The sequence below is a fragment of the Loxodonta africana genome, chromosome 5 (genome assembly GCF_030014295.1).
Source record: "Loxodonta africana isolate mLoxAfr1 chromosome 5, mLoxAfr1.hap2, whole genome shotgun sequence".
Classification (NCBI taxonomy): domain Eukaryota; kingdom Metazoa; phylum Chordata; class Mammalia; order Proboscidea; family Elephantidae; genus Loxodonta; species Loxodonta africana.
In genome coordinates, this window is record NC_087346.1 from 86,631,838 (window position 1) to 86,655,533 (window position 23,696).

Sequence of the window (23,696 nt, forward strand, 5' to 3'; positions counted from 1 at the left end):
TTGAAAATACAAAACCAACAGTAACAGGTTTACCTTAGGCAAGGGATTGGCGGGTTGGCACTGGAGCCCTCCAACAAAATCAAAATGTGGCAAAAGTGGGCGAAGAAACTCAAAATCCCAGTAAGTTCGAATGAGTCATATTTCAGCTTTCCCATTGTCTCACATAATGTAGTGGGTCTTCCTGAAAAGAGAGAAACAAAAGGTAGAAGCAACTTCAGAAAATTGTCACCCGGGTATCAGAAATTTTCAGAAGGGAGCTTGGAATAATGCAGCTAAAGTTGTTTAAAAGTATGAGAGGAGACTTAGATCTCTAATGCCACATCAGTATATTCACCATCATAAACAGTTATTGAACCTAAGGCACTGTAGAATTAAATATGCATTTGGTTTCTCTAAAGTTGTCTTGGAAGAAATACAACCAGAATTAAATATGCATTTGGTTTCTCTAAAGTTGTCTTGGCAGAAATACAACCAGAATGCTCCTTAGAAATAAGGACAGCGAGACTACCTTTCGAGTACTTTGGACATGTTATCAGGTGGGATCAGTCCCTGGAGAAAGACATCATGCTTGGCAGAGTACAGGGTCAGAAGAAAAGAGGAAGGCCCTCAACAAGATGTACTGACACAGTGGCTGCAACAATGGGCTCAAGCATAACAACAATTATGAGGATGGCCCAGATCCAGGTAGTGTTTTGTTCTGTTGTACACACAGTCGCTATGAGTCAGAACTGACTAGATAGCACCCAAAAACAACAACAACAAAGTTGCAAAAATAACACATGCAATAATGCAAACAACTAGAATTCGAGCTCCCCAATCAATCCTACCACAGACATGGAAACACCTTTTCCCAAAGTACTAAGTCTAGTTTCTACAATTTACTAAGTCAGTCCCTTGACGCTCAGTTTTCCAACTAAACTGTGAGGTTTTGTAAGTATGGCTCAGTTCCTTGTATCAACTACTATATCTGGTTCAAGTTCAGAGCTGAATAAAATTTTATTAACAAATAAAACTCTTGGCAATTAACAACTGGAAATTTTTCAATAAAATTATGGAAATAGGTGTGATTTTTATTTTTTAATAGAGACACATAGTTTCCAAAGAATACAGATTAATAACTTGTATGTCAACCCTTCAAAAGCTTGATGGGCCTGTAAGAAAGAGGAGTTGTAAGCACTTAGTGAAAAATTGTGGAATCGTTAGGGTTCACTAGAAACAAGTTGTGCAGAATTATATTATCTGGACTATGGCTATTTGGTTAGCAGATTAATAAAATGTTGTAGACAAAAAGTATAAATTTTTTTAATTTGGGATAGAGCCATTTTATCTCTCAACTGAGAAGGAATCCTCAGAAGGTAATATGGAAAAAAATATTTCAATTAATGAATAAGAAAATTGAGCTATAGAAGAAGTTATTTTTCCAATGCTACATAGATAGTTTGAGCCCTGGTGGCACAGTGGTTAAGAGCTCTGCTGCTAACCAGAAGGTCAGTGGTTGAAATCCACCAGCAGCTCTTTGGAAATACTATGGAGTAGTCCTAATTTGTCCTATAGCATCTCTATGAGTCAATATAGACTCATCGGCAACAGGTTTTTGTTACATCGACAGTTTTGCTAGAAATCATGTGTCACTCTTCAATCTACATTTCTATTATCATCCAGACATTCACTGAGGTTTATAATGACTTTTCAAAGATAAAAGTACATTAAAATAGATATGCAATTAATTAAAGAAATTCTAAGTGTCTTAATTTTTGAGTTTCTGACTTTCAGGTGTCTGTTGTCTTTGTGATGGTCTATCGGGTTCCTCCAACTGACTCTGTAATAGAAACCTCTCTAAAATATTTGTGAGATTGATAGTTCATTTCATTTTTTACTTACAAAAAACAAATTCCTCTCTCTTCTTATTTACACAAACTCAAAATCAAAGACACAAGGAAAGTTAAGATTTCATTCTATCAACTAAAAACATGACCTACCTAGTACTTCACTGTAAAACTGATCCCACTTCTTCTTCTCAAATATCTGGAACAAAAAGTCAAAGTAAAGCACATATATCATATTTTTATGCTCTCCAAGAATGTCATTCCATCTTGTAATTCTAACATAACAATAGGTACATAAGAAGGAGGGGTTAAAAGTCCTTCACTGTACTTTTCAAATGTGTGGCCAATAGTGAACAGGACACAATACACAAAGGGTATTTTTTTTCTTTAAATAATTTTTATTGTGCTTTAAGTGAAAGTTTACAAAACAAGTCAGTCTGTCACATATAAGCTTATATACACCTTACTACATACTCCCATTTACTCTCCCCCTAATGAGTCAGCCCACTCCCTCTTTCCAGTCTCTCTTTTTGTGACCCTTTTGCCAGTTTCTAACACTCTATAGCCTCCCATCTCCCCTCCAGACAGGAGATGCCAACACAGTCTCAAGTGTCCACCTGACACAAGTAGCTCACTCCTCATCAGCATCTCTTTCCAACCCATTGTCCAGTCCCTTCCATTTCTGACGAGTTGTCTTCAGGAATGGTTCCTGTCCTGGGCCAACAGAAGGTTTGGGGTCCATGACTGCTGGGATTCTTCTAGTCTCAGTCACACCATTAAGACTGGTCTTTTTATGAGAATTTGGCGTCTGCATCCCACTGTTCTCCTGCTCCCCCAGGGGTTCTCTGTTTTGTTCCCTGTCAGGGCAGTCATTGGTTGTGGCCGGGCACCATCTAGTTCTTCTGGTCTCAGGATGATGTAAGTTTCTAGTTCATGTGGCCCTTTCTGTCTCTTGGGCTCATAGGTATCGTGCGACCTTGGCATTCTTCATTCTCCTTTGATCCAGGTGGGTTGAGACCCATTGATGCATCTTAGATGGCCGCTTGTTAGCATTTAAGACCCCAGACGCCATACCTCAAAGTGGGATGCAGAATGTTTTCATAACAGAATATATTATGCCAATTGACTTAGAAGTCCCCTTAAGCCATAGTCCCCAAACCCCTGCCCTTGCTTTGCTGACCTTCGAAGCATTCAGTTTATCTCGGAAACTTCTTTGCTTTCAGTCCAGTCCAGTTGAGCTGACCTTCCATGTATTGAGTATTGTCCTTCCCTTCACCTAAAGTACTTCTTATCTACTGACTTATCAGTAAATAACTGTCTCCCACCCTCCCTCCCTCCCACCCCTCGTAACCACAAAAGTATGTGTTCTTCTCAGTTTATACTATTTCTCAAGATCTTATAATAGTGGTCTTATACAGTATTTGTCCTTTTGCATCTGACTAATTTCATTCAGCATAATGTCTTCCAGGTTCCTCCATGTTATGAAATGTTTCACAGATTCGTCACTGTTCTTCATCACTGCGTGGTATTCCATTGTGTGAATATACCATAACTTATTCACCCATTCATCCATTGATGGACACCTTGGTTACTTCAAGCTTTTTGCTATTGAAAACAGAGCTGCAATAAACATGGGTGTGCACATATCTGTTCATATAAAGGCTCTTATTTCTCTAGGGTATATTCCGAGGAGTGGGATTTCTGAGTTGTATGGTACTTCTATTTCTAAGTTTTTAAGAAAACACCAGATAGATTTCCAAAGTGGTTGTACCATTTTACATTCCCACCAGCCTTGTTGGAGTGAGATGGAATCTCATTGTACTTTTAATTTGCATTTCTCTAATGGGTAATGATCGAGAGCATTTTCTCATGTATCTGTTAGCTGCCTGAATATCTTCTTTAGTGAAGTGTGTGTTCATATCCTTTACCCACTTTTTGATTGGGTTGTTTGTCTTTTTGTGGTTGAGTTTTAACAGAATCGTATAGATTTTAGAGACGAGGTGCTGGTCGGAGATGTCATAGCTGAAAACTTTTTCCCAGTGTGTAGCTGGTCTTTCTACTCTTTTGGTGAAGTCTTTAGATGAGCATAGGTGTTTGATTTTTAGGAGCTTCCAGTTTTCTGGTTTCTCTTCGTCTTTTTCAGTAATGTTTTGTATTCTGTTTATGCCTAGTATTAGGGCTCCTAACGTTGTCCCTATTTTTTTTTTTTCCTGTTTTAGTGTTTATGTTTAGGTCTTTGATCCTCTTGGAGTTAGTTTTTGTGCATGGTGGGAGGTATGGGTCCTGTTTCATTTTTTTGCAAATGGATATCCAGTTATGCCAGCATCATTTGTTAAAAAGACTATCTTTTCCCCAATTTACTGACACTGGGCATTTGTCAAATATAAGCTGCTCATATGTGGATGGATTTATATCTGGGTTCTCAATTCTGTTCCATTGGTCTATGTGACTGTTGTTGTACCAGTACCAGGCTGTTTTGACTACTGTGGCTGTATAATAGGTTCTGAAATCAGGTATAGTGAGGCCTCCCACTTTCTTCTTCTTTTTCAGTAATACTTTACTTATCCAGGGCTTCTTTCCCTTCCATATGAAGTTGGTGATTTGTTTCTCTATCACATTAAAAAATGACATTGGAATTTGGATCGGAAGCCCATTGTATGTACAGATGGCTTCTGGTAGAATAGACATTTTTACAATGTTAAGTCTTGCTATCCATGAGCAAGGTGTTTTTCCACTTATGTAGGTCCCTTTTAGTTTCTTGCACTAGTACTTTGTAGTTTTCTTTGAATAGGTCTTTTACATCTTTGGTAAGATTTATTCCTAAGTATTTTATCTTCTTGGGGGCTACTGTGAATGGTATTGACTTGGTGATTTCCTCTTTGATGTTCTTTTTGTTGATGTAGAGGAATCCAAGTGATTTTTGTGTGTTTATCTTATAACCTGAGACTCTGCCAAACTCTTCTATTAGTTTCAGTAGTTTTCTGGAGGATTCCTTAGGGTTTTCTGTGTATAAGATCATGTCATCTCCAAATAGAGATAATTTTACTTCTTCCTTGCCAATCCGGATGCCCTTTATTTCTTTGTCTAGGACCTCTAGCATAATGTTGAATAAGAGCGGTGATAAAGGGCATCCTTTTCTGGTTCCCGTTCTCAAGGGAAATGCTTTCAGGCTCTCTCCATTTAGAATGATGTTCGTGTTGGCTTTGTATTTATTACGTTGAGGAATTTTCCTTGAATTCCTATTTTGCTGAGAGTTTTTATTATGAATGGGTGTTGGACTTTGTCAAATGCCTTTTCTGCATCAATTGATTAGATCATGTGGTTTTTGTCTTTTGTTTTATTTACATGGTGGATTACATTAATAGTTTTTCTAGTATTAAACCAACCTTGCATACCTGGTATAAACCCCACTTGGTGGTGGTGGATTATTTTTTGATGTGCTGTTGAATTCTATTGGCTAGAATTTTGTTGAGGATTTTTGCACCTATGTTCATGAGGAATATTGGTCTGTAATTTTCTTTTTTTTGGTGTCTTTACTTAGTTTTGGTATCAGGGATATGGTGGCTTCATAGAATGAGTTAGGTAGTATTCCATCATTTTCTATGCTTTGAAACAGCCTTAGTATTAGTGGTATTAACTCTTCTGTGAAAGTTTTGTAGAACTCTGCAGTGAAGGCGTCCAGGCCAGGGCTTTTTTTTTCTTGGCAGTTTATTGATTAACTGTTCAATCTCTTTTTTTGTTATTGGTCTATTTAGTTGTTCTACTTCTGATTGTGTTAGTTTAGGTAGGTAGTGTATTTCTAGGAATTCATCCATTTCTTGTAGGTTTGCAAATTTGTTAGAGTACAATTTTTTGTAATGATCTGATATGGTTCTTTTAATTTCAGTTGGGTCTGTTGTGATATGGTCCATCTCATTTCTTATTCGGGTTATTTGTTTCCTTTTCTGTGTTTCTTTAGTCAGTCTGGCCAATGGTTTATCAATTTTGTTAATTTTTTTCTAAGAATCAGCTTTTGGCTTTGTTAATTCTTTCAATTGTTTTTTTGTTCTCTAATTCGTTTAGTTCAACTCTAATTTTTATTATTTGTTTTCTTCTGTTGCCTGATGGATTCTTTTGTTGCTCGCTTTCTATTTGTTCAAGTTGTAGGGACAGTTCTCTGATTTTGGCTCTTTCTTCTTTATGTATGTGTGCATTTATCAATATAAATTCCCCTCTGAGCACTGATTTTGCTCTGTCCCAGAGGTTTTGATAGGAAGTGTTTTCATTCTCGTTGCATTCTATGAATTTCTTTATTACCTCCTTAATGTCTTCTATAACCCAGTCTTTTTTGAGCATGGTATTGTTCAGTTTCGAAGTGTTTGATATCTTTTCCCTAATTTTTCTGTTATTGATTTCCACTTTTATAGCCTTGTGTTCTGAGAAGATGCTTTGTAATATTTTGATATTTTGGATTCTGCAAAGGTTTGTTTTATGATCTAATATGTGATCTATTCTAGAGAATGTTCCGTGTGCACTAGAAAATAATAGTATTCTTTGCAGCTGTTGGGTGGCGTGTTCTGTATAAGTCTATGAGGTCAAGCTGGTTGATTGTAGCAATTAGGTCTTCCGTGTCTCCATTGAGCTTCTTACTGGAAGTCCTATCCTTCTTCAGAAGTGGTGTGTTGAAGTCTCCTATTATAATTGTGGAGGTGTCTGCCTCACTTTTCAGTTCTGTTAAAGTTTGTTTTATGTATCTTTTAGCCCTGTCACTGGGTGCATAAATATTTAATATGGTTATATCTTCCTGGTCAATTGTCCTTTTAATCATTACTTAGTGTCCTTCCTTATCCTTTGTGGTGGATTTAACTTTAAAGTCTATTTTGTCAGAAATTAATATTGCCACTCCTGCTCTTTTTTGATTGTTGTTTGCTTGTTATAATTTTTTCCATCCTTTGAGTTTTAGTTTGCTTCTCTAAGTCTAAGGTGTGTCTCTTGTAGGCAGCATGTAGACGGACCGTGTTTCTTTATCCAGTCTAAGACTCTCCGTCTCTCTATTGGTGCATTTAGTCCATTTACATTCAGCGTAATTATAGATAAGTATGTGTTTCATGCTGTCATTTTGATGTCTTTATGTGTGTGTTGTTGACAATTTCATTTTTCCACTTAGTTTTTTGTGCTGAGGCGTTTTTCTTTGTAAATTGTGTGTTCCTCATTTTCATAGTAGTTGAATTTATGTTTCCTGAGTCGTTATGTTTTTCATGGTTTTTATTTTGAGTTATGGAATTTTTAGACCTCTTTGTGGTTACCTTAATATTTACTCCTATTTTTCTAAGTAAAAACATAACATGTATCATCCTATATCACCTTGTTTTCCTCTTCATATGGCAGTTCTATGCCTCCTGTATTCAGTCCCTTCTTTTGATTATCATGATCTTTTACTTAATGACTTCAATGATTCCCTGTTTTGAGCATTTTTTTCTTTATAAAATTAATCTTAATATGCTTTTGTGATTTCCCTGTTTAAGTTGATATCAGGATGTTCTGTTCTGTGGCCTTGTGTTGTGTTGGTATCTGATATTATTGATTTTCTGACCAATTTCCTTTAGTTTTACTTGTAGCTTTTCTTTGGTTTTTGCAAATTCTCTAAGGTTGTGTTTATCTGTAAATATTTGAATTTCATCTTCATATTTGAGAGAGAGTTTTGCTGGATATATGATCCTTGGCTGGCAGTTTTTCTGCTACACTGCTCTATGTATGTCCTCACATTGCCTTCTTGACTGCATGGTTTCTGTTGAGTAGTCTGAACTTATTCTTACTGATTCTCCATTGTAGGAGAGCTTTCTTTTATTCCTGACTGCTTTTAAAATTTTCTCTTTACCTTTGGTTTTGGTAAGTTTGATGATAATAGGTCTTGCTGATTTTCTTTTTGGATCAATTTTATATGGCATTTGACGAGCATCTTGGATAGATATCCTTTTGTCTTTCATGATGTCAGGGAAGTTTTCTGCCAACAGATCTTCAACTATTCTGTGTTTTCTGTTATCCCTCCCTGTTTTGGAACTCCAATCACACGCAAGTTATTCCTCTTGATAGATTCCCACATGACTCTTAGAGTTTCTTCATTTTTTTTTTTTTAATTCTTTTATCTAATTTTCCTTCAACTATATTGGTGTCAATTCCCTTATCCTCCACCTCCTCCACTTTTCATTCCAATTGCTCGATTCTGCTCCTCTGACTTCGTATTGAGTAGTCTAATTCTGTAATTTTACTGTTAATCTTTTGGATTTCTACATGCTGTCTCTCTATGGATTCTTGCAGCTTATTAACTTTTCCACTATGTTCTTGAATAATCTTTTTGATTTCTTCAACTGCTTTATCAGTGTGTTCCTTGGCTTTTTCTGTAATTTGCCTTATTTCATTTCTGAGGTCATCCCTGATGTCTTGAAGCATTCTGTAAATTAGTTTTTTTATTCTGCATCTGGCAATTCCAGGATTGTATCTTCATTTGGGAAAGATTTTGATTCTTTAATTTGGGGAGTTGTAGAAGCAATCATGGTCTGCTTCTTTATGTAGTTTGATATCGTCTGCTGTCCCCGAGCCATCTATAAGATATTGTAATGATTTATTTTATATTTACTCACTGAGTCTTTTCTTGTTTTGTTTTCTTTCAGTATACGTAGATGGGCTACTAGATTGTGCTGTCTTGATTGTTGTAGCCATTGAATCACTTATGTCCTATTACCAGGTGGTTTGGGCTGTTACCAGATATATAAACCTAAGAGTGCATTCACAATTCTTGAGGAGAATCTGATTTTGGGTTACGAATTGTGTGGTGTATACTGTCACCTGTTCACTTAGAGGAGTAGTGGTGATAGTTGTGTACACACTTGGGGCACAGGATGCTGACAGGCTTCCCCCATGTGCCAGTGAGGTAGGTGTGTCTGTATTCCTAAAGCACTTTGGTGGGTGGGCTTTGCAGCTGTACCTTAGGAACCCAATGCGTGTACCTCTACAGATTGGTAGGTGTCACTCTCCTCAGACCCCTATGGCAGGAGGCTAGTTGGTTTGGGTGGAGCTTCAGCCCTCACTTCCCTATTGTGGGTCAGTGAGGGCTCTGTTTAATAGGTAGAGATTTCAGACCTGGGAAACTTGTCTTTCCAGTAATCTGATAAAACAGTTACAATCAGATCCCTATCAGAATGCCTTTGCATTATAATAGCCATCTTGTTCCCTGTAGGGATGAAAGCCCAAGACTGTGGATCTCATATGCTTGGCTGGAGCTGGTTCTGTATTTTTAGACAAATTTTGGGAAGTCAGGGAAGGATTTTCGATCCCTGGTTTTTTTGTAGCTGCTTCTCTCAGGTCAGGAGAATGGGTTAGCAAAAGACCAAAAAAAAAAAAAAACAGAACAAAAAATGGCAGAGCACTTCACTCTCTGGCCCAGGAAATTCCAATGTTAAGGAAGCTGCCTGGGAAGAGGAGGGTGGGGATCAGATAGATAGGAGAGAGTAGCACCCAGGAATATAGACAAAGTTACTTATCTTGCTTGGTGATGACTCTTTCATCTGAGATTCTTGAGGGGTGTGTAGCCTGTGTGTGTTGCCCGGGTCGAGATTGTCTCCGAGGGTCAGGCCTGCATCCTCTGCTTCTGCTGTCTCAGAAGCCGTGGTCAGTTCCTCTGTTCCCAGTCCAAAACCCAGCGCCAAGTTTCCCTGGCTAGAATGCCGCACTCCAGGGTCCAAGACCAGTCACTGCCTCCCAATGAGTTCTCCTCATGTCAGCCACGTTGCTGCGCTGCCTGCGTGCACTGGCTGGGCATCCCCCAAGGTCCCTTCAGGAGGCTAGGGCTGTGTCCTGTGTTTGCGCCATCTCAGGAAGCTGTGCTCAGCTCCCCTGCACCTAGTCCAAAGCCCGGCGCCAAGGTTTTATGACTGGGATTCTGGCTCCATGCTCCGAAAACAGTCGCTGCTCCCACGTGGTTGCTCGTTCTCTCATTCGCCGCATAATTGTGCAACCTGTTTGTGCTGGCTGAGTCGCTGTCACTCAGGTCAACTCTTTAGATCTGTGTTTGATGGTCAGGGTTCATAGATTGTCATGTATGTGATCGGTTCACTTTTTTTCCAAGCCTTTGTTGCAAGAGGGATCCGAGGTAGCTTCTACCTAGTCAGCCATCTTGGCCCCGCCTCAAAAAGGGTATTTTAAGTAGCTCTGCCAGCAGCTTACCACAGGGACCAATGGCATCTGCAAGAATGACATCAATCCTTGATTGTTGTGATTTCATCATTAGTTTCTTAATGAAAACTAGATTTTTCAAGAGCTGTTGAATACAATCAGAATATTCCCCAGTGATTTCTTGGACTACTGAAAAATATGCCCAAAATGTGTCTTTTGGCAGATCATTTGATGATTTCCTGGTCCATTTCCTGAAAAGAAACTCAAAATCATCTTTAGTGAGAGATGTAGGATAAACTTCAAATTTAATAGCAGATGGTGTGTTGGGATCAATAAGAATGGAAGCTGAAGATGTTAGAACAGTCACCTCATGACCCCTCTGAATAAGTTCATCCAGTATTGTCTTTATATTGATCCAATGACTATATTCCGTTGGCCACACCAGCACTTTTCCACAAGTTCCACAGTTAAAGCAACAACTCAGTTGTATTAGCAGAAGTGACATCCATTTCATAGACATCCTGTTCAAATGAATTCGTCTTTTCAAATTGCTGTTCCCTTTTGCTATTGCTCATACTTATATTCCAGGAGAAATCAATCAATAGTCAAAATACAAGTCTTACAGGCAAAGTAGACACATCACATAAATAACCAGAGCATACCAAGATCAAAAAAAGCAAAGGGGAGATGACCTTGTGTTTTATGCGGGTACTTAATATCCTTTTTATCGTAAGTGCTATCACACAGCTAAGAGTCGAGGACCTAACATTTGGGTGTCATCTGTGTTATATAATAGTTTCTAAAATAGTGTTAAGAACTGTGGCAGTTTGAAGTCACATGTGACTGCAGTCTCCTTGACACAAGAACTAAAGAAAAAGTAATTATACAATTGCATTAAGATATTTTTGGATATCATGGTTCAAGACTTTTTGTATCTAGCAAAATCTTTATTGACATATAATTCATATACCAAAAAATTCATCAATTTAATTGTACAATTCAATGGTTGTTAGTATATGCACAGAGTTGTACAAACACCACCACGATTAATTTTAGAACATTTTAGCCCGTCCAAAAAGGAATCCTGTGTCCCTTACCCATCTTCTCTCAGTCTTCCCAGCCTCCTTCTCCATCTAGCCCTAGGAAATTGCTAATCTACTTTCTGTTTCTATAGATTTTTCTATTTTGGACATTTCATATAAATGGAATCATATACTTTTTTTTTTTTTGTGAGTAGGTTTTAAGATTTTTCTATGTTATATAAATTGTTGTCATTGTTCTTAGGTACCATCGAGTCAGTTCCCACTCATAGCGACCCTATGTGCCACAATCCTGTGCCATGCTCACAATTGTTATGCTTGAGCCCATTGTTGCAGCCACTATGTCAGTCTATCTATTTGAGGGTCTTCCTCTTTTCCACTGACCGTGTACTTTACCAAACATGATGTCCTTCTCCAGAGACTAATCTATCCTGACAACATGTCCATAGTATGTAAAACACAGTCTCACCATGATTGCTCTAAGGAGCAGTCTGGTTGTACTCTTCCAAGACAGATTTGTTTGTTCTTTTGGCAGTCCATGGTATATTCAATATTCTTCATAATACCACAATTGAAAGGTGCCAATTCTTCTTCGGTCTTCTTTATTCATTTTCCGGCATTCACATGCATATGTTGCGATTGATAATGCCATGGCTTGGGTCAGGTCCACCTTAGTTTTCAAAGTGACATCGTTACTTTTCACTTGGTTGACTATAATCAAGACAGATAATGAAAAGTGTTGTCAAGTATGTGGAGAATCTAAGTAATGGTGGTGAAATAATTTGTGGAGAGATAGTGAAATAATGACCCAATGTGAAGAATGTAATCAAGGTCACTGAAATGTACAAGTAGAAATTGTTGAATGAGTGTGTGTTTTGTTGTGTCTATATTTTCAGCAAAAACAAACCTTTTTAAAAAGAATTAGTATTAGAAAAAAAGAATGTGGAGAAATTGGAACCCTTATACATACCATTCTGGAAAACAGTCTGGCATAAAGTTACCATATGATCCACCAATTCTACCTCTGTGTATTTTCCCAAGAGAAATGAATACATGCATTCACACAAACCTTGGAAATCAATGCTCATAAATAGCATTATCCATGAATAGCATAATAGTCAAAAAGTGGAAAAACCCAAATGTCTATAAACTGATTACTGAATACACAAAAGTGGCATATCCACACAAAGGATATTAAAAAAAAAAAACCCTGTGCTAGACAAAAATTAAAAAATAATGCCCTGTATTTATATAACATACAACTTATTGTAAGATTTGCAATATGATCTTTCTGATCAATAAATACATTTAGGTTTTTCTCAACCTAGACCACTTTGATCCTATTGCATTTCCCTGATGTGTAAGCTTCAGGGGAACTTGTGGTTTGTTTTACCCATTTTCTATAAAATTTTAATTTGTATTCTTTGTGCTGTTACAGATTAAACTCAGTCATTGTTTTCCTAGGTCTAAAAGAAAAAGATTATGATATCATTTTCACATCTGCCAGAGGATGCAATATTTCCATATTAGGAGTGTAGGGAGGATGGGACAATGGGTTTCGGAAGAGAGAAAGAATAAGATATGCTCATCTCAAGTATTATTATTTGGAATAATAATCATAATTTCAATCTGTGTTCAACAAACACGTTGAATTTCACAACATATCTGTAAGGCAGCTAAGTGATGCTGTGTCTTGTTTTGAAACACACGGTACAGTTATTAAACTGGTTCAATATTATCATAACTTAAATTGAGACAGTGCTTTCATTATCAAAGGGTTAAAATGAGAGTGAAAGTAAACAGTGGAGCCTTTTCAAAGGGTCATGAAGAAAAGAGAATTAGCTACCGAATTCAAAGAATTTCCCAAATACCTCAACTTTATAGTGGGGAGCAAGTGAGAACTGTTATATTTCTTTGTTGTTAGTTGCTGTCATATCGATTCTGATTCATGGTGACCCCATGTGTGCAGAGTAGAACTGCACTATAGAATTTTCAAGGTTGGGACCTTTCAGGAGCAGATTGCCAGTCCTGTCTTTCGAGGCACCTCTGGGTGGGTGTGAACTGCCAACCTTTCAGCTAGTGGTGCAGTGCTTAATGCTTGCACTACTAAATTCCACATAAATTCTATTTGGAAATGACTTAAACTCAAAGAAGGCAAATGTCTTTTAAGAGAGAAATGATGCTGAGGCTGATTGCACAATAGAGTTTTGTGGGTTGGATTGTGTCCCTCTGAAAAATATATTCAAGTCTTAAACCTTGTTGCCTGTGAATATGACCTCATTTGGCAATAATGTCTTTGCAGATGTAATCAACTTACAATGAGGTCTGTGATGATTAATGTCATGTGTCAACTTGACCAGACCATGATTCTCAGTATTATGTAATCATCCTCCATTCTATGATTTGATGTAATTATCCTTCCATTTGTGATTTTGCATAAGTAATATAATGTAATCACCTCCATGATATGATCTGATGCAATCAGCCAATCAGTTGTAAGGATGTCTCCTTGGGGGTGTGGCTTGCACCCTATCTATCATCTGACTATCTATCTATCTATCATCTATCTATCTATCTATCTATCTATCTATCTATCTATCTATCTATCTATCTATCTATCTATCTATCTATCTATCATCTATCTATCTATCATCTATCATCTATCTATCTTCTATCTATCTATCATCTATCTATCTATCTATCTATCTATCTACCTATCTATCTATCATCTATCTATCTGTCTCTCTGTCTGTCTGTCTATCTGTCTGTCTGTCTGTCTACCTACCTACCTACCAACCTATATATCTATCTATATACATAGGTGTTCTGGCAAAGGTTGTTTACTTGCTCTAGATCCTGTTTCTAGCTTTTCATCATTAGAGCTCTGATTCTTGGCAGTTGAGCCAGTGGCTGGTTGACGAACCTTCCAAATTTAGGACTTGCCAGCTACCAAAGCCCTACGGGCCAGCAGCCTGCGATCTGACTTGCCAATTCTTGGTTTGTCACCCCCTGCAACCACTGAGTCAGGAAAATCTTCCAGCGAACATCTGACCCATGAACTTTGGAACTGCAAGCCTCCACAACTGGGTGAGCCATTTCCTTGAGATTAATCCCTACTCTCTCTCTCTATCTGTATCTATACATATGCTTTGCTTGTTTCGCTTATCTAGAGGACCCATCCAAAGTCATTTGGTACTCAGAATGGTTCTAGAGAATCAAAAACATAAGGATGAGTTTTCTAAATTGGCTCACTAGTCTGACTTGACTTGAAACAAAAAATAGTTACCAATGAGTCAACACAGACTCATGGTAACCCCATTTGTGTCAGTCAGAGTAGAAGTGTGCTCCACAGGGTGTTCAATGGCTGGTTTTTCAGAAGTAGATTGCCAGACCTTTCTTCCAAGGCACCTCTAGGTGAACTTGAACTGCCACTCTTTCAGTTCGCAGTTGAGCACATTAACCATTTGCACCACCAGTTTAACTACTGACTATTTTTCTTTCTAGAAATGTTATGTTTGCCTTAAGTCTCTGAGAATTTAAAAAACTCTGTTTCTGTGCCCTGCTCTAATTGTTCCATATGCTCTATCTCTTTGAGAGTAAGGTTTTCCATCTGTTGAATTTGATATCTCTTGTGGTTTTGAATTTTCTCCATATTTTGTAGTTTTGGTTCTGTGCTTATCTTGGGGCTGTCTTCTTCACTGCTTCCTGTATTTGTGCTGGGAGAGAGGAATGAAAGAGCACTCTGCAGTAAGAGCTTCTATGTCCAAAGCACTATAATGGTTTCAACACTTCCAAGAACAAATATGAACATGCAGGGAACAATGAAGCCTATGAGTGTTTACAGTGTGCAAATGTTTGGGGTTGGGGTGTCATGAGAAAAGAAGATGGTAAAGAAAACCAGAGAAAGGTGGAAGAAAGCAGACAGGTGGCATCCTCTTTGAAATATATACCTATAGAGATAAGTCAGAGTAATACGCCATCCTGATGCCTACCCAGGCAGTAGATGGAAAACTCACATGTGGTTTCTAGGGACATGGTTAAGTACTTGGCTGCTTTGTGAAAGACCTGGTGATCTACCTCCATAAAAATTACTGCCAAGAAAACTCTCTGGGGCAATTTTACTGTGTCACATGGCTTTGCTATAAGTCAACAATCCATTCAAAGGCACCTAAAAACAAGAACAAGAAAAACTCCTCTAAAGAAAAGCAGAATTAGCATCATTGAGAGAGAAGCCAACTCTGATGCCAGTTCTGTGGAGGTAAAGTCACTACTGTTGTGAACAAAGCTCTTTGTGAGCATGACTGCATCTGGCTCATAAGAGTTTTACTGAATAGCCCATCCCAGCCTCATCACTGCCCATAAGCTATATCCATTGTTCCCACCTTTCCTCCTCTAGAATCAAAGAGGAGATTCCAGAATAATCATGATAAATTTCCAAATTACATAGTGGTGATTACTCAGGAGGCACTGTGCCGTGTGATTTATGTACATTATCTCTTTGAATTTACACAGCATCTCTGTGAATTAGGTATGATATTATACCCACTTTTTATTGGATAAAACCAAAATACATAGATACTATGTAGCTCTCCCCAGGTCCAACAGAACCATGATTTAAACCTAGGCAATTCTGCTCCATTATACAATCCTATGCCATCCCAAACAAATGCAGTGCTTGACAGAAGAGAAGCTGATACAGGAGAAATTAAGGAATTTTCCCCAGGCTGTACTGATAACAAAGGGCAGACACCAGGTTAGAAAGTGTCTTCAGTTTTGACCTCTAACCCTAAGTTTTTAACAGGATCGTCCAAAACTGATACCAACCAAAAAGTGAAGGAGATTTAGAAATTAAGGCCTGATAATACAAAACATAGTTAAAGAAAGAAGGGCCCATGAAAGGTGTTCTTGGCGTAGTGGAGTGAGTTGAAATACAGAATTTAGGCTTTTTTTTTTTCCCTGTATCCCTTTATGGTTTTTCAGTCTCTTCAGGCTCACTCATGAAGTTATAGCTCTTCAGAGAAGGTAAGAAATGCTACCAAGTGTAGCAGATACTGGAGCCACCTATATTTGCAGAAGTCAGAATCACCATCCTGTGTTTATTTCCTGATAAAGGTCAGCACATCAAATAAGATACTGTATAGCCAGGTGACATGAAGTTAACCCCAGAACCAGCTCTTTGCTCCTTATTAGAACATAGTAAAAATTACAGGGTCTCACAGATCTCCAGTTACTCTTGATATAAACTTTGGACACTTTAATAATGATTATCTAGAATACCCCTAAATTGTATTACAACCAAAAGGAAAACATTGTCACTATATCTTTTAAGAGAAAAATATACATTTTATTTCATACAAATAAATGTGTTCATTTGCTCTGCACTTGAAATGATGACAAAACAATCATTTTAGGAAAACCTATCTTTGATATGTTTTCATCGTATCCAGCTTCATAAGTCAAAATTTTCAAAAGTATTTAGAATACAACTTCTTCTAAAGCAGTGAATGATGGCAATGATTTGCAAAACAATTTGGGTAAAAAACTAGAAGGTAGGTGGATAAAACCAGCTGAAAAATTATGTAAGGACTTGTTCAGATGTGAAATAAAAAGTTCTGAGGATGTGACTTTAAAAAATTGTTTATATGGTGTTTTGACTCATTTGAGATATAAAAAGGAGCCCTAGTAGCACAGTGGTTAAGAGCTCAGGTGTTAACAGAAAGGAGGTTGGCGGTTCAAACCCAAGAGCCACTCCTTGGGAGGAATACCTGGCATTGCAGCCTAAGAAACCTGCTGGGGCAGTTCTACACTATGCTATAGGGTTGTTAACAGTTGGAATGACCTGATGACAAAGGCTGTTTTTTGTTTTGTTTTGTTTTTTAGTTGAGGTAGGGAAAAAGAAATATACACTATCTAAAAAAAAAAAACCATTAATCGTTCTTTTTTTCAAAACTTACACCAAGCAATGTATTTAACATGGATCCTTGTCCAATCAGACACTTCCTCAGGCTGATATTGGATGAAGATGAAATAAGGGCCAGTATTTTTTTTATATGCAGTGCTGCAGAGTTCAGGAAGGGAGGAATGGTGGACTAAAGGTCAGGGGTAAAAAAGGACAAATTATATGCTTATAGAAATTATCATTTTTACTTTTTGATGAGGCAGCTTATCAGGTCACAGGCCAAAGGTAAACTCCCTAAGACAACTTTTTTTTCTTTTGAAGGAAATAGAAATCACAGGCAGAAGTATGGGCAGTAGAAGCAACAACACTCCTTTCCCAAAACCACTAAAAGGAAGAAAAACCCAACTTCCATCTCCACTTGCTTCTTCACCCACTTCAGCATAAAGAAAAGGGATGGTCTCACACCTCTAGCCTGTTAACTCTAATGATGAACAGGAATGGGTCACCCTTCCTGTATTTTTGTGAGTCAGAGTATTTGTGTTGGTCTGATTCCCAGCAAAGCAACTTCTTGTTCTCTTTTGCTGCCTAGAAAGGGATGGTGTGAGTGTGTGTGTGCAGGCAGTAGACTTTGATGTTTCCTTCTCCAGGGGCAGGATAGAGGCCAATGGCATATACAAAAAGCTCTTCTCAAGCAGGGATTCTTTCTTTCACAGGTGAAAAAATAAGGCACTATTGTAACACCACGAAGGTCCCTGGGTGACACAAATGGTTTGCGCTCAGTGACTAATCAGAAGATTGATGGTTCAAACTCACCTAGCAGCACCTTGAAAAGTCTGACAATCTGCTTCCATAAACATTACAGCCACGAATGCCCCATGGAGCTCAGTTTTACTTTGTAAGACATGGGATCGTTGTGAGTCAGAACTGACTCTATGGCAATGGCGTTTTTGTTGGTTTTTTTTTTTTGATAGCACCCAAAGCTATTACAATTTTGGCACAAAGCCTATCACTGTCTATTATTCAGTAAGGAAAAAAGAGGACATGTACCCATATCTTTAGCCCCAAGAACCTTGCCTTACCTAAACGAAAAACCTCCCTTCCTTGAGGAAGACAACACCAATGTTTTTGGTAGATGGTGGTTATATATGAAGGAACCCTAGTGGCACAGTGGTTAAAGTGCTTGGCTGCTAACCCCAGGGTCAGTGAATCGAAGCCACAAGCCACTCCATGTGAGGAAGATGCGGCAGTCTGATTCCAGAAAGCTTTACTGTCTTGGAAACCCTATGGGGCAGTTCTACTGGGTCTTATAGGGTCACTCTGAGTTGGAATTGACTCAGTGGCAGTGAGTTTGCTTTGGTTAGACATGAGACTTTAGTATTCATGCTCATTTTGGCATTAGCAATGTTTACTCAATGAATAAGTTGGAAAACCTGAATTTGAACTCAGATGTATCTTCCTGACAGTGAAGTTCATGATATCACTACTTTACATGTTCCTGTTGAAGGCTGATCACCTGGACTTTAGTTAAAAGTAATGACTACGAATTATGAGTTTGCAAGACTAATCATGTGTTAGCTAGTGCTTATCAGGGTCAGAGTCCTGGTGCTGTAATTGTTAAGCACTTGATTGCTAATCGAAAAGTTGGCAGTTTGAACCCACTCAGCCACTCCGTGGGAAAAGGCTTAGCAAAATACATTATAAAGATTGTAGCCTAGGAAACACTATGAGGCAGTTCTACTCTGTCACAGGGGTCACTGTGAATCAAAATTGACTCGACAGTATCTAACAACACTTGTCAGGCACACCTAACTAAATAAAATTAATCTGTATTCTGTATTTAGGACTAAAAATGCCTATTAATATATCTTATTAACATAAATCTCAAAGCCTTTTATGTATCACAACTTAACTAAGTGTATTCTAAGGGCTAAACTCAGTGCTAGCCTACAGCACCAGCAGGTAGAGTTGTACATGTTGTACACTACAATCTCAAGAGATGCTATTCGCACACGTTGCAGCAAAAAAACCCAGTGTCCCTAAGTGGAAACTTTCAAGGCATTAACTTTATGAAAAAGAATAAGTCAAAGTTGTTGCCGTCAAGGGATTTTGAACTAGTACTGAGCAAGTAGATTTCTTTGCTTATGAAGATACCTAAGGAAGGAATATGCAGATTCTGTTCACCAACTTTTGGATATTTCCATTTAATTCCTTATATCAAGGATTTTTATTTCTTTCAGATATTACTTCATCCAATCATGTCGCCTCACAGTCAGCATTCTTCTTCTTCATTCAAGAGGTGTACTAGAATGTCAATATTCAGAGAAGGGACTTTTCCAAATCTGAAGAGGGAAGTGAGGGGGGAAAAAAATAACAGAGCCCAGAACCTCTGCACAAGAAAATCATATTGGCATTAATGTAATGGGTTCCAATGGTCTCCAGATCTGTGTGTCTGATTCATTTATAAGGATTATGGCTCCCCTATGTCATTGTTTTTCATTGCAACTGAGTCTGTTCACAGCAACCTTAAGTATAACAAAACACTGCCCATTCCTACACCGTTTTCAAGATCGTAGGTCTATTTGAGTTCTTGTTTTGGCTATTGTGTCAATGGCCACTCATAACCACAACAAAAGACAACTATGCCAGGTTCACATAGTTTTTCCCCACACAAATAAAAAAATAAAAGCAACAACAATACTGGCTGACAAAATTAGGAATCTGTTGGCAACGTCTTTTAAACACACAGACATGATTTAAAAGCTTCCCTAAAAATTTACAAGTGAAACCAATGGTCTAAGAGGATATACTAGCTGTCACCTTGGCTTTCTGACTTCCACAGGCCTGAACAGATATAATCCCCTGGCCTAGGGCTTGTGGTTATAGCTGTACCTCAATTTGAGATATGTGCCCTTGGCAAAAGGATTGATTTGAGCAATTGGGACCTAAGAGAATCTAACAGGGTCCTGAGGTAGTGGGACTGGAGGGTAGGGGGTGTTTTCTGGGCCAGCTCTTTTTCTCCCACACACTGGTAGCTTCTTTACTCCAATTCCATGTATATGTGACTCCCCATACAACAAGCTGAGAGGTTGTGGAAATGATTAGACTGACACAGCACTGACCCTCCTAGTTTCTTTCCAATATGCATTTCTCTTGGATCCTCTGAAACTTGTGGAAATCCTCAAAGTAACCTATGGCTGCCAACCTAATCCATTTTCTTCTCAGTATTTCCTGGCTCTACCAGGCATTAAAACAGTAGGGGCTAACTCTGTGTGTGTGTGTGTGAGTTTCAAACTTTTTATGTCTTAACTGTAAGATATCGAATGTTTTATATCTAACTGTAAAGCCATTAACTACAAAATTCAGATCTAATCCTTAACTTGTTTTTTCCCAGCCACAGGAGTAAGCCTATCTGAATACCCATTGGTCTGCCCTTCTGGTATTACTGCTGGGTCCTGGGTTCCTTTCAGCAGCAACACTAATGACTAAAAATAAGAAGTGAAGAAGGGAATTATCTGTGAGGTAAAATCTGCTTCCCCCCCCCCTTTCTGGAAGTTTCTGTCTTGCATCCACAGAGTATTATACTTCTTATAATGAAGTCTGTGTTGAAAATATGTTTGTAATTTAAATGCCTTTTACATTATTACAATTTTACCACAGGAAATTCAGTGTTATTCTTTATACCATACACAATCTCTCAGACTTTCAGTGATTGCTCTCACTTTGTCTCATTTCAAAGGAAGCCTTTAGGATTGGGGGTCTTCTTAAGAAAGTGTAAGCCACATAAGGAAAGAAGGTCACTGTTATAAGTCCTCACTTTTCTGATTCTATCCTCCCTCCACCCCTACATAAGCACATATAAACACACACACAGGCACACGCAAACACATGTGCAGTGCATGCAAGAGCACGTAACACCCTAAGGCACTTTCTGGAATGTAGAATATCTTACTACACATGTTCTAGTAGCTGGGCTCCAAAGTGGCCCAGATAGAGCTGGACATCATTGAAGTGGGAGAAATGAAATAAATAACCTTTTCACATTAAAAGAAACATTCAGTTTTCCTGGCAGATAAGTCAGTTAATTCTTCCTAAGAGGGGCATTCTTTATCAGTTTTTTCTTCTGTTTCATTAACCTTCTTTAAATTCAACTTCAGACATTTTAAATTACAGCCTGTGGTTCATTGGCTTAGCCACAACTTGGATAGGGAACTCGAGGTGTTATATAAACTAAAATTTATAACCATGTAAAATTGCTTGTTTCTTTCCTGTGTAGTTTTAAAGGCTTTTATGTACTAATCTTTATATTTTCAGGTAAATATAATTGTTAAATCATGTCTCAGTGTATCTGGTACATTGGTTATCTTAAGTCCTTCATCCCATCCCCACCCCCTAGCCCTCTCCTCACAGAATTCTGCAGTTGTCATCACACACTGGTTACAAGGAGTAAATGCTAATTTAGGACTAATATCCTGCTTGTTTCTGAATTGGTTACACCTACTTCCCTGATATAACTAGACTGTATTTCAAAGCTGCATTATTTTTATGTTGTTTCTCAGTCCATCATTCTCTGACATTTTTCTAGCACGAGGAACTTGAGATTTTTATAAGATGTTTCCTTAAAGAAAAATTTTCTTTCAAACTATAAACTCTCTAACTTGAATAAGATAAATTATGGACATTTTTTTTACTTCGGATCTGGCCCACAGTGGATTTTCTCTTGGCCAAATGAGTAGAGTTGGGCAAACTGAGGCCCATTCGACTGTTGCCAGTCACTTGCTTTGTGTCTTTGAATAGACCTTCAGCTTCTGAATCTTAATCCCAATCTACAAAATGAAGGTAAGATTTATTTATTTTCGGGATTGGCAATGATTAGTTTATTGGTCCGGTTGTGAGGATTTTTGTTTCCTTTATGTTGAGGTGTAATACATACTGAAGGCTGTGGTCTTTGATCTTCATTAGTAAGTGCTTCAAGTCCTCTTCACTTTCAGCCAGCAAGGGTGTGTCATCTGCATAACACAGGTTGTTAATGACTCTTCCTCCAATGCTGATGCCCTGATCTTCTTCAAATAGTCCAGCTCCTCAGAATATTTGCGGAGTATACGGTTTGAACGGGTATGGTGAGAAAATAGAACCCTAATCTACACCTTTCCTGACTTTAAACCACGCAGTATCCTCTTGTTCTGTTCGAAAGACTGCCTCTTGATCTATGTACAGCTTCCTAATGAGCACAATTAAGTGTTCTGGAATTCCCAGTCTTCACAATGTTAATCATAATTTGTTATGATCCACAGAGTAGAATGCCTTTGCATAGTCAATAAAACACAGGTAGACATTTTTCTGGCATTCTTGGCTTTCAGCCAGAATCCATCTGATATCAGGTATGATATCCCTAGTTCCACATTCTCTTCTGTATCCGGCCTGGATTTCTTGTAGTTTCCTGTTGATATACTGCTGCAGTCGCTTTTGAATGATCTTCGGCAAAATTTTACTTTCAAGTGATATTAATGATATTGTTCAGTAATATCAACATTTGGTGGGATCACTTTTCTTGGGAATAGGCATAAATGTAGATCTCTTTTAGTCATTTGGCCAGGAAGCTGTCTTCCACATTTATTGGTATGGACCAAGTGAGTACTTTCAGCACTGCATCCATTTGTTGAAACATCTCAAACGGTATTTCATCAATTCCTGGAGCCTTGTTTTTCTCCAATGCCTTCAGTGCAGCTTGGAATTCTTCCTTCAGTACCATTGGTTCCTGCTCATATGGTACCTCCTGAAAAGGTTTAATGTCAACCAGTTCTTTTTGGTATAGAGACTGTGTGTATTCCTTTCATCTTCACTTGGTGCTTCCTGAGTCATGTAATATTTTCCCCATAAAAAATATTTTCCCCATAGAATCCTTCAATATTACAACTCGAGGCTTGAATTTTTTCTTTGGTTCTTCCAGCTTGAGAAATGCTCAGCGTGTTCTTCTGTTTTGGTTTTCCATCCATAATAATTAGGGAAATGAAAATTAAGACAATAATTTCACAGAGATTTGTGAAACAGGAATCTGAGAAAACTATGTTTGAAGGAGTATAATACGGAATAATCAGTCCAAATGAAATTAGTATGACCCAGTAATTCTACATGTAGGAACTTGTGCTGCAGAAATACTTGAACATGAGTATATATGAGATGCATGGCAAGATGCTCCCTACAGTACCTAAATGGGTATCAATCAGAGAACACATTTACCTCTAATGAAAGGGATGAAGAATATAGTCCTTAAAGAGAATAGGCAGGTTGGTTACAGGCAATATTGCTGAATGTTTTCTAGATCATATTGCTTTGTAAAAAAAAGTTTCAGAAATATTTTCAATACTATGATAATCTTTTTCTTGAAAAAAATGAAATGTATGTAAACTTGTATAAACATATAGAAATTCAAGGGATCTAAAATGGCCAGAACAACCTTGAAAAGAAAACACAAAGTTGAAATGGTTACATTTTCTAATTTCAAAACCCTTCAAATCTACAGTTATTAATCAAGACGATGTGGTACAGGCATACAGACAGATGTACAGATTATGAACTAGAACAGAGAATGCAGAAACACAGCCACATGTTTATGGTCAATTGTTTTTTCAACAAGAGTACCAAAATAATTCAATGTGTGGAAAGAACGGTCTTTTTAACAAGGGGGATCGGAAACCTGAATATCTACTTGCAAAATAATGAAGTTCAACTGCCTATCTCAACCCATATATCAAAATTAAACATGTTGTTTCAAAGAGTAAA

The 23,696-nt window shown here is 37.9% G+C and overlaps 1 pseudogene; it reads right to left on the reverse strand.

Moving 5' to 3' along the window:
• The window catches only part of LOC100664841 (UDP-glucuronosyltransferase 2B4-like), a 134,270-nt pseudogene extending 122,189 nt beyond the window's left edge, over positions 1-12,081 (reverse strand).
• Between the last annotated feature and the right edge of the window lie 11,615 nt (positions 12,082-23,696).